Raw genomic sequence first — 12176 nt, forward strand, 5'->3', positions numbered from 1 at the left:
TCAAGTCTTGAGGTTGGGACTTGGGGGAGAATTGCAGGTATTCCTCAACTTACGACCAGTTGCTTAGCGGCTGTTTGAAGTTACGACAGACTACCTGGAGGTACTTACGACCTGTTCCTCCCCCAGTGGTTGCCGGTCCGCCTGTCTGGCATTCAGGAAACCTTTTGTCAGGACTCCAACAAATCCACCCCCATTCAAATCCTACGTCTCTAGCCGCATCTCAGAGAAAATAAAATGGATTTATTAGGAGCGGCCATGTTGGCATTAGCTGGGTGCAGCCGACACTAAAATACATCATTCATTTCCCCCTTGACCCTGGTCTTTCCCCCACCCCGTATCATAATTCATATTCTCCAATGGGACACGTCCATAGCCAAGAGTCCTCAATCAGGCTCTCCAGTAATAATCTTGCGTGCCAACAGCTTCGGCTGCCTAGCAATTATCTGACGCATGTAAGGAATGCACTGCTTTCCCCAACTCCCTTTCTGCTGGCAGTTGAAAAGACCAAAAGAGAATCTCTTTAGTTGACACTCTTGCAGTTACGGCCACCTGCAGCACCGCGCAGTCACAGGAACTCATTTTATGGCGGTTTTGCCCAAACGTTGGCATTTGCTTCTGGCTTTTGGGCAAAACCAGGCCCTAGCAAACAAGACCGCTGAAAGAATCAACCTGTGTCCGTTTCTCGCACTTACAGCTGTTGCGGCAACCCTGGGGTCATGGGAGGGAAAGTTGGACGCTTGGCCATGGTTCCTCTTTATGACCATTTGCTGTGTCCCCGGGGTGTGTGTGTGTGTCACATGATCCCTTTTTGCAACCTTCCGACAAGCCAAGTCAATGGAGAAGCCAGATTTACTTAACGACTGGGTCGCTAACTTAAGACCTCCAGTGATTCATTGAACAACTGTCGCCAGAAAGGTCATAAAATGGGGGCAAAACTCACTTCACAAACGTTTTGCTCAGCAACAGAAACGTCGGGCTCGATTGTGGTCATAAGTCGAGGACTAGCCTTGCTTCTTGGGCCAAGCCCCCTCCCCACCCTTGAATACAGGGAAGCCCACCCCGATTCATAAGTGGTCCTGCTGCTCGGCGGTGAAGGGACAGCACTGCAGTCTGACTCTGCCCACGACTTGGAGTTGGAATCCCACCGACCTCCAGGTTATCTCAGCTGTCCTTCCAACGTCTATAAAACAAGGACCCAAATGGTTGGGGGGCAAGAGGCTGACTCTGTAAACCGCTTAGAGAGGGCTGGAAAGCACTCTAAAGCGGTATATAAGTCTAAGGGCTATTGTTAAGTGGAAGGAGGCAGGGAGGGAGGGAGGGAGGAAGGAAGGGCCGTGGTGGTGCAGTGGTTAGAGGGCAGCATTGCAGGCTGGCTCTGCCCTCCGCCAGCAGTTCGATCCTGACCGGTTCAAGGTCAACTCAGCCTTCTGTCCTTCCGAGGTGGGTCAAAGGTGGACCCAGGTGGTTGGGGGCAGGTATGCTGACTCTGTAAAGCGCTTAGGGAGGCTGCAAAGCACCGTAAAGTGGCGAATAAGTCCACGGGCTATTGCTATACAGGTGGCGAGGAGTCATCCTTCCTCCTCCTGGCTTGGGGTTCTCAGAAATTGTCCTCTCCTGGGGGTTCAGCTGACTGGGAGCCCCCAGTGAGCCATGCAGAGCTTCCTTGCCGGGATGTGCCTTGCCAATCCTGGATGATGCCATGCGGAGCCTTCCTTTCCCTTGCTTAGCAACCGTATCCTCTTGGGAGGAGCCCAGAGCCGGCAGCGCCAACATCCCAGGCAGCTGATTATCCCCGTCAAACCGGCTTCAAAGGCTGGCAGACTCTTGCAGACCCAGGCACAAGAGTTGTATGATGAGAGAAAGGTACCCCGGCCTCCAGGAGGGGCCCACTGGGTGCCTCTAGGGGAAAAGGGGGGGGCTTCTTGGGGCCAACGCTCCCCATCACGTTCGTGGGCCCAGCTGGCGTGGACAACTCTTCCTCCAGCTGTGGGTTTTGGCCTCTTGATCTTCTTGAGGAGGTTTGCCCCCCCTAGCAAGGAGGATGTTCCCCCCCACCCCTCTGAAGCTTCCCCCACTTATATCAGGCTTCCCACCTGGAAGGTACCAGAGGAAGGGATGAGGTAGCTTCAGTAGCAATCCAGATTAGGAGACCTGTGAAATCTTCCTGCTCTTTTTAAGACTTACTTGGCTGGGGAATTCTGGGAGTTGAAGCCCACAGGTCTTAAAATTGCCAAGGGTGGACATTCCTGGTCTTCAACGTATCTTGCTGAACACCAGGGATTATGAACATGTCTCCATCAATGACTCAGGTGAGGGGATAGAAGGGGGGCTCATCGCATCTGCAGATGACCCTAAGCTGGCAGGAATAGCCAACACGACCCAAGGAGACAAGCTCAGGATCCAGCGAGATCTGGACAGACTTGAATGATGGGCCCTGTCCAACAATAGGACCTTCAACGTGGAGAAAAACAAGGTTTGACCCCTGGGCAGGAAAAACCAAAGGGACAAATAAAGATGAGGCGAAATCTGGCTCAGAAACGTCAACGGTGAGAGGGGCCTTGGAGTCCTAGTGGATGATCGCTTAAACATGAGCCAGTCGTGGGCCTCAGCAGCCCCCCAAAAGCCAAGCCAATCCTCGGTTGTGTAAACAGAGGCACAGAATCAAAATCACCTGAAGTCTTAGGACCGCTTGATACGTCCTTAGTAAGGCCTCACCTGGGATCCTCCAGTCCAGTTTGGTCACCACACTACAAAACGGATGTTGAGACTTTGAAAAACAAGCGCAAAGAAGAACAGCTCTGATGATTAAAGGCCTGGATGCAAAAACGTATGAAGAACCGTTGCAGGAATTGGGGGACAGGATAGCAGTCTTCCAATATCTCAGAGGCTGCCCCAAAGAAGAAGAAGGGGTCAAGCTATTCTCCAAAGCCCCCGAAGGCCAGACAAGGAACAATGGGTGGAAACTGAACCAGGAGAGATTTTTCAACCTGGAAATAAGGAGGAATTTTATGACAGGGAGGACAGTCCGCCCATGGAATCAGCTTCCCTTCAGAAGTTCTGGGTCCTTCATCGCTTGGAGGCTTTTCAGAAGACTGGACAGCCACTTGTCTGGGGTGGTGTAGGGTCCCCTGCTTGAGTGGGGGGGGGCTGGACTAGAAGACCTCCAAGGTCCCTCCCAGCTCGGTTCTGAATTGAATTGAGTTACTCCGTGTCTGACTCTTAATCTGGGGGAGGGGCTGTTCTGGGGACTGGAGACTTTGACTTGGGAAGAAAGTGGAACACGGGTGCAACAAGCCATTGTAGGCATTGATTTTTTTAAAAAACGTATATATATTTATCAGTGACAACAGGCAGATATAATAAGGGACAAGTAAAAACATAATTAGCTTAGAAAAAGATGTACAGGATGATGAATAAGTAAGTAACGTTTGTAGAAACTAAGGCTCGGTCCATCAAAGGTTAATATCAAACACGATCAATACTTTAGCATGCTATCAGGTGTAGTCATGGGGGCCGTTCCTTGCTCCAGACTCCCCACTTTGAGACCATATGCCATTCTGACACGGGGACATTTATACCGCCTGCTTGGATGCTCCGCGATCTATTATTCAAGCGCCCAGAGGGTTAAATGGGAATGAGCGAAAAGAAACACGCCAGGACGGGGGTCCTCGTGGAATAACATTGGCTTAATGGCAGCTCTGGTGGCGCTGAAACAAGGGGCGGGGGCTTCTCCAAGCCCACCGAGGTCGGGGGGGGGTCTGGCGCAGGTGCCGAATTCAGAGGGAAGAAGTGGGCGTCCGAGGAGAACATAAACGCACGGGGGCCGTTGCCTGGCCCCAGGCCCCCGTCACAGCTTGATGGATGGATGGGTGGGTGGACGGACAGAGAGAGAGAGAGAGATGATGGATAGATAGATGGAGGGAGGGAGGGAAGGAGGGAGGGATAGCTAGATAATGGATGGATGGATGGATGGATAGATAGATAGATAAGATACATACATACATACATACATACATACTGTAGATAGATAGATAGATAGATAGATAGATAGATAGATAGATAGATAGATAGATAGATAGACAGACAGACAGACAGACAGACACACATGGTCCTCCAAAAGCAAGATCAGGCCAGATTCATTTAACGACCATGTTCCTACCTTAACAACTGCCGTGATTCACTTAGCAACCATGGCCATAAAATGGGACAAAATTAACTTAACAACTAGTTCAGCAAGGGAGACGCTGGGCTCTTTATCAGCCAATGGAAGAAAGACATAATCCATAGGGTGGGGGGCGGGGGGCTAAAGAGGACACGGGGAGAAGTTTTAGGCCTTTGCATTCCAGGAAATGGGCGAGTTGCCCCACAGAAAGAGACCCCCCCCCAAGTGCAAGATGTCTCCACATCGGCCAGCCGAAAGGCACATTCGGAGCCCAGCCGGAAGGCACCAGGTGGAGGAAACACCGCCCCCCCCCCACACACACACACTGCCTGGCAGCTGAGGGGGGGGGGGCTGCCCCTCACCTGGTGTCGTCTGCTGCCCCCTTTCTTTCCCAGGCCTGTGCAGGGGGAGAGGGAGGCTTGTGCGGTGCTCAGCTGGCCCCTCGAGACACCCCCTCCCGGGCCACCTGGACCCTAGTCTCACCCAGGGAAGCCGGAAGGTCTACATTTGCTGCTGGGAGAAAGGGAAGGGCGGGCAGGTGGGGGGGTGAGAGGAGGAGGGTCAGCACGAGGGAGGTGCAGGAATGCCTTTCCCAGGTGAGGGAAAGCGGAGGGGGGCCTGAGCCCCCTCAACCCTCATCCCAGCTCCCCAGTGGTGCTAGGCAGGACGGGGACGCAAATTCTGCTGGGTTCCCCCAGTGGGGTCCCCTTGGGGGTGTCTATGGGGATGCAGCCTGGTCCCTTTAAAGCGGGGGTCTCCCACCTCGGCCCCTTTAAGCCTGGAGGACTTCAACTCCCAGAATTCCCCAGCCAGCTTTGCTGAAGTCCTCCAGGCTTAAAGGGGCCGAGGTGGGAGACCCCCACTTTAAACTATAGAATAAAAAGCCCCATTTCCTTCCCTTCCGGAGCGCTTCCTGGCCCCCTTTAGACCTGGTTCTTCGCTCGTCCCCTGCGTTGTCCTTCAGGGCGACGAATCGAAACGTCTCTGCTGCACACGCACTGACGTTTGTCCCGCTCTCTGTGGCTTCGTCGAAAAGGCCGGGCTGCCGCAGGAGACCTCTGACCATGTCCTCTTCCGCAGGTGGGAAAAGGGGCTTCACCGGCCTGGCGTTGACAGAGGTTTGCTTGCTGGTGAAGGGCCGCCGGCGTGTCCCTTGGCTGAAGGCAGGGCATCGACTGCCATCTCTTCGGCTGCCCTGTCATTCCAGCAACTGCCTGGGGCGGGGAGGCTGGGATCCAGCTGAGAGGGGCTGCCTGTGCGGGATTCCTGGTCCCGCAGCCTTTGGCCTCAAGGATCTGCGCTGCGGCTTCTCGTCCAAAAATGTGGAGACTCTGGAAAGGGAGCAGAGAAGAAGAGCAACCAGGATGATGAGGGGACTGGAGGCTGAAACCTACGATGAACGGTTGCAGGAACTGGGCCTGGCTGGTCTTGGGAAGAGAAGGACCAGGGGAGACAGGAGAGCATCTTCCAATATTTGAGGGAGGGGCTGCCCCAGAGAGGAGGAGGAGGAAGGGGTCAAGCTATTCTCCAAGGCACCCGAAGGCCAGACAAGGAAGAATGGATGGAAACTGAACCAGGAGAGATTCAACCTGGAAATAAGGAGAAACTTTCCTAACAGGGAAGACAATTAGCCAGTGGAACAGCCTGTCACCAGAGGATGTGAGTGCTCCATCCCTGGAGGCTTTTAAGAACAGATTGGACAGCCCCTTGTCTGAAATAGCCGAGGGTCTCCTGCTTGGACAAGGGGCTGGACTAGAAGACCTCCAAGGTCCCTCCCAGCTCCAGTTCTTCTCTTAATTCAGGTTTCTGTGAATCACCAGGGACAGTTCCCAGTCCTCTTCTTCAAGGTCAGAATTCAAAGCCACCAATTACAGGCAGTCCTCGACTTGTGACCACAATGGAGCCCAAAGGTTCTGTTGCTAAGTGAGAAGATTCGTTAAGCGCCTCGCTTTACAACCTTTCTTGCCACCGTCGTTAAGTGAATCCCTGCAGTCATTCAGTCAGTCACACGGCTGCTAAGTGAATCAGGCTTCCCCTTCAGACTTCGCTTGTCAGAGGGTGTCAAAGGGGGATCGGGGGATCCTGAGGATGCTGGACCGGCCGTAAGGGTGAAAAAGGGTCACCAGTCCCCCCCCCTTTTTTCCCCCCCCCCCGCGACGTTGTAACTGAACGGTCACTGAAGGAGCCGTTGCCAACGAGGGAGGCCCATTCAGGGGCATCGCACGGCTCGCCTGCATCCGATCTTTGGAGGTCGAGGCACCTGGTGGCACCTGAAGAACCTTTTCCAGGCTTTCCTGCCCGGTCCAGGCCAGGCTGGGCCGTATTTCTGGACTGTTGGTCCTTTGGGCCTTAGTTCTTTTTTCCCTCCCATGGGGGCTGCTTCTTGGAAATGCCCCAGAAAAGTCCTGGAACTTTTTCTTGGCCAGGTTTTCCGGAAGCGGTTGGCCATTGCCTCCTTCCCGGGGTGGAGTGAAAGTGACTGGCCTGAGGTCCCACACACATACACACACACACACACACACCCAGTGCGGGGCTCTCCAACCTGGACAACTTTAAGGCTTGTGGCTGGGCTGGCTGAGGAACTCTGGGAGTTGAAGTCCACGAGCCTTACAGTCGCCACAGTGGGAGAGCCCTGGTCTGGTGGCTTCGTGCCCAAGGCAGGGCTAGAACTCACAAGCGCCTGGTTTCTGCAAGGCTATTCACCATGGGTGGTGGGCCCTCCAGGGCAGAAGCTCTGCCTCCCCTTCAGAGCCCTCAGGCTGGTTATCATACCTGTTGCTACTCGTTTGCTGTACAGGCCCATAAGGCCCATCCCCCACCCTGTTTGCACCTTAATTTCTATAACTCTGGCTGGCAGATCTTTGACTGTCAAGTCGTGCGATCAACGTGGCTCAGTATACTAACATTTCTTCCTCCAATTTAAAACCACATTCACCTTTTTCCAGTTCAGGTCTCTCCCTAATGTATATTCAGCATGTAGATTGAAGAAATTTAACAGATTAACAGGGTTGGAAGGGACCTTGTAGGTCATCTAGTCCAACCCACCACCCAAGCAGGAGACCCTACACCATTTCTGACCGAGGGCAGTCCAGTCTCTTCTTGAAAGCCTCCGGGGATGAAACTCCTACAACTTCTGAAGGCGACTTCTGTTCCATGGGTGGCTTGTTCTCGCTGTCAGAAAATTTCTCCTTATTTCCAGGCTGAATCTCTCTCTCCTGGTTCAGTTTCCATCCATTGTTCCTTGTCTGGCCTTCAAAGGAGCCTTGGAGAATAGCTTGACCCCCTTCCTCCTCCTCCTCCTCCTCCTCCTCTCTGGGGCAGCCCCTCCTCAACTATTGGAAGGCTGCTCTCCTGTCTCCCCCAGTCCTTCTCTTTCCTAAACAACGGGAGCGTCCACAGCCTTCCCTCCCTCCTTTGGGGACCCCAAGACCACTGTGGGTTTCCAGGCTGCAGCTTCTCCTCCCAAGAAAATGTGGGATCCCCCTTTTCCTAAGAAAATCCCACCCCTCAATGCAGATGGAGGCCTTTGGACAAATCGGTGAAATGGATCCTGATTTCATTTTGGGATTCTTGGATTTTCTTCAATTATTGAGCAAATGTCCACAGTAATGAGCGTCTCATGTTCCTTGGCCTTTTCTAAAATTGGCTTAGGCACCTGCTGTCTCCCTCCCCAGGTGGGACTCTAATATCCCCAGAATAGAATAGAATTAGAATAGGAATAGATAGAATGACAGAGTTGAAAGGGACCTTGGAGGTCTTCTAGTCCAACCCCCTGCTTAGGCAGGAAACCCTACGCAATTTCAGACAAATCGTTTGTCCAATCTCTTCTTAAAACCCTCCAGTGATGAAGCATCCACAACTCCTTGTGGCAAGCAGTTCCCCTGGTTAATTGTCCCCGCTGTCAGGGCGTTTCTCCTTCGTCCCAGGTTGCTTCTCTCCTTGGGGAGTTTCCATCCAGGTTGCTTCTTGACCCGCCCTCAGGGGCTTTGGAGAATAGCTTGACCCCCTCTTCCTTGGGGGCAGCCCCCTCAGGTACTGGAAGGCGGCTATCATGTCACCCCTAAGAGATAACAGATAATCAGAGTTGGAAGGGACCTTGTAGGTCATCTAGTCCAACCACCTACACTTCTGACAAATGGCAGTCCAATCTCCTCTGGAAAGTCTCAAGTGAGACCCCTAGTCCTTCTTTTAATTAGACTAGAAATCTGCAGTTCCAGCAACTATTTTTTTATATGGTCCTGAGCATTATTTTGCTAGCAGGTGAAATGAAGGCTATTGTGCAAGGATCCCGTATTTACGGTCCACGTTTCCACCGTAGTTTGCGGTTTGGGGTGTTGTTTTGCAGCGTGGCAACCTCCGTAGCGAAGACCTTCCTTGTGGCCATCACATCGTCCTTGAGTTACGAGTGGCCCTCTTCAGCAGGACAGGGAGCGAAATGGGGCTGGGAGGAGATTTAGTGCTGGTCGGCTGGTTTACAGGCGGTGCGTGATACAGAGGCTCAGGTTGGATTGCGGAGCATTTTGTGCCGAGAGGAAGGTTGGGCCTGGACTTGGCACGGGAAGGCAGTCAGGTGGATGAAATGCCGAGTACGGACAGACCTCGTTTAATGGCCAGTCACTGAATGGCTATTCAAAGTTACACTAGACTCCTTCCCAAGAAGTTACTCATGACACCGTCTGGAAGGCAAAGGTGCTGCAGCACAGCCCAGTCACGACATGGAGAGAGAGACTTTGGGCTCCATGCAAGGAAAGCAGCAGAAGCCGCAGAAGTCTTTCTTTCTCTCCCCCAAACTCCGCCAGAGAGGAATCTTTGCCGGCGCAGCCTCTTGGAGCAGGAGGCCTTGCAGGGTCCCAAGAACTAACTTCTGGCGGAGTTTGGGGGAGAGAAAGAAAGACTTTGGCTGCTTTCCTTGTGTGCAGCCAAAAGCAGAAGAAAGAAGCGGAAAGAAGCAGCCGGTGGCCAGGCGCGTGGAGTGAATGGGGCAAGTTCCCCCCCCTCCCGCCCTTTCCCCCCTCCCCTCACTACCTCGTGTTGTTCACAATGCAAGCGACGCAAGCCTTGTGTTCCCACACAGCCTGGATCAATTGCTTTGGAGGGGAAATTTCTCTGCGGACCACCAAAATGTTCTCGCGGACCACCAGTGGCCCCTAGCCCACTGGTTGCTGACCACTGTTCTAGTCCAACCCCACCGCCCAAGCAGGAGACCCTACAGACCATTCCAGCTGTCCAGTCTCTCCTTAAAAGCCTCCGGTGACGGAGCCCCCACAGCTTCTGAATGGAAGCCATTCTACTATATCAGAGGCCTCCAAACTTGGCAACTTTAAGACTTGTGGCCTTCAAGTCCCACAAGCAAGTTGCCAAGCTGCATTGTGTTAATTGTTCTCACAGTCAGGCAATTCCTCCTTAGTTCCAGATCGCTTCTCTTCCTGGTTAGTTTCCAGACTGTTGCTTCTCCTCCCGCCTTCTGGGGCTTGGCTCCCTCTTCCTTGGGGCAGCCCCTCCTATACCAGAACAGGGAACTGTCCTGTCCCCTCCACACGTGACCCCAGCAAGGCCGTTGGAAGGGTGGGGAAAATGGCCCTAGGTGGACCTTTTGTCAGGGCCGCTGCAGCTTCCAACGATTGCAAGTTGAGGACTTGCGCCTGTAATGCGCTTCACACCGATGTTGTTCACACATGCAGTGCCAGGAACCCCACTTGGAAACCTGCCCTTGGGGTGCCTGTTCCCCCCCCCTTCACACGGGGGCTTTCGGATCTACATGTTTGCACAACCAGCAGCTCTTTATGAAGTCGGCTTATCAACTGGAAACAGAAATAAGCTGTTGAAAATTCAGAGCGTCTCTCTCACACACACCCGTCTCCATTTGTTTCTGAAGGGCCAGAAGGAGCCGTTTATCTTGTCTTCTGTTCTCTCCCCTGGCCTTCAGATCAACGCCTCCATGTGGAGAAGGTGCTCCTGACTTTTCCAGCCCTTTCCTTTCCTTTCTTTGCGGTCCCAACGCCAAAAGCCAGCAGGCAGCAAAAGACAAACAACGCACAAAGTTATTCTTCGCATGCAGATGGAGTTTAAAATGGAAACGGGCGTATAGATACCGATAGTTGTATCAAAGCGGGAGTGTAACTATATTATTCCGCGATGCTCGCCTGCAGCTGAATTGCATCAATGAGGCATCGCTTTGTGCACGTCTTGAGTTTTTTTAAAAAAAATTTTTTATTGTTTTTTAACATACAAAACACAACGACAAAACATAAAAGTATCAGCTCCCCCATATTTTTGTACACACAGTAAGTCGGTTGGTCCATCAGTTTTGTGCATTCACCTCATAGTCACAATTACAATTACCTTATATAATACTCTTATCAATACAAATTTATAAATCATAGTATCACTATTAAAAAAAAGAAAAAAAAATTGACTAAACTTTTATTCGATCATGCCTTTGTGAGATAACTATATTTTAAATATTTTATTCTAAAACAAATCTTATAATCATACCAATTCTATCCCAAATAAGAAAAAGAAAGACGTCTTGAGTTTTGAAAGACCTTTCCTGGCCCTGAGCTTGGAGACTCCGTTGCCTCCCTGAGAATTTCTCACGCCACATGCAAGACGCAGAAAGCAGGAATTAACACAGCCTTTGTTGGCGCTTGGGGTAAATTTAGAGCCTTGGAAACGCCAAGAAGCTTTTCCAGCCTTCGTTGATTAGGGAATTTGTGAAGATGAACCTTTGAATTTGTACAGTTCCTTCCTGCTACCTGGACCACGTTTCTGAGATAACCTACCAACAGGCCCCTTTCCTAGCCTGGCTGTTTATATCTTATGTCCCTCTCTTCCAACTCTCAGTGTCCACTTCCTCACCTGCCACCTTGAGCTGAGGAGCTTCAACTCATGAGGAGAGTCCTGAGGTTCAAAGAGAGGAGGGGTCTCCAAACTTGGCAACCTTAAAACTTGCTTGGGTGGCTGGAGAATTCTGGGAGTTGAAGTCCACAAGTCTTAAAGTGTCCAAGTTTGGAGACCTTTGTTCAAAGAACTTCCAACACTGACAATCACACAATAAACGGCCTAATCAAGGACTCACACAGAATACTCCCACCACCGGTCAAGCCACTATTAGAAGGCAAACCCTGCTCCCTTCTAGCATTGATGATGTTGCCTAGTTGGGTAAAGAAACGTCTGCAAGAAAACAGCCAAGCTCAGAGAGCACCCAGGACCCCATCGTTCAACCCTTATTCTCCTCCTCCTCCTCTTCTACCCAAACCCCATGTCCTTCAAGCACTGATGATGATATTCCCATGTTGTTAGGTCATGAAACATCTGCAAGAAAACCACCAAATTGAGAGAGACCCAAGGACCACACAGTCCTCCTCCTCTTCCTCCTCTCTCCCTAACACTGATGGTATTCCCTAGTTGGGTCAATGTTTGCAAACAAACTCACCAAGAACCCCACGGTTCAACCTTGAGCAACCAATATTCTTCTCTCAGTTCTGCGGTCGGAAAGACCAGCGGCCCAGAGTGGCTCCCCTCAAATTCACAAAAGCGGATCGAAGGGGGGTGGCCCATATCCGGGTTTGTTCCTCCCCATCTGGAATTTGAAGAAAGTGGACTCTCCTCTGACCCAAAGCCACGTCTCCCCAGGACCTTGAAGCCGAGACGGTTCAGGTGTGCCCTAAGCTAACCAGGTGATAACATCGCTCCAAAGGGAGAGAATTGGAGAACTGGCCATCTTGTGCCGCCGTGTCCTTATCTCCAGAAGACCAATTGGACAAGCGATGGGTAGGTGCCCGAGGGCCTCATCTCGAGACGGGTGACTGGAGAGGGAGCTGATATCAGAAGAAAAGTCTTGAGGTGCCCAGGACGTCTTTGCTGGCCTGGGGAGGATTTCCAACCTAGATCTGACCTGGGCGTCTCTCGGAAACATCCCAAGAAGGACCCGAGAGGGAGGCATCTTATGAGCCGCGGTGGCGCAGTGGTCAGAGTGCAGTACTGCAGCAAAGTCTGCTGACTGCTGGCTACC

The 12176-nt window shown here is 52.0% G+C and overlaps 1 protein-coding gene across 1 annotated transcript in view; it reads left to right on the forward strand.

Annotated features, from left to right (window-relative positions):
* The window catches only part of SHANK3 (SH3 and multiple ankyrin repeat domains 3), a 214249-nt gene that overhangs the window by 83745 nt on the left and 118328 nt on the right, over positions 1 to 12176 (forward strand). The gene's annotated exons all lie outside the window — the stretch shown is intronic.

The sequence above is a fragment of the Pseudonaja textilis genome, chromosome 5, assembly GCF_049901715.1.
Source record: "Pseudonaja textilis isolate UNSWEBS1 chromosome 5, rPseTex1.2, whole genome shotgun sequence".
NCBI classification, from domain to species: Eukaryota; Metazoa; Chordata; class Lepidosauria; order Squamata; family Elapidae; genus Pseudonaja; species Pseudonaja textilis.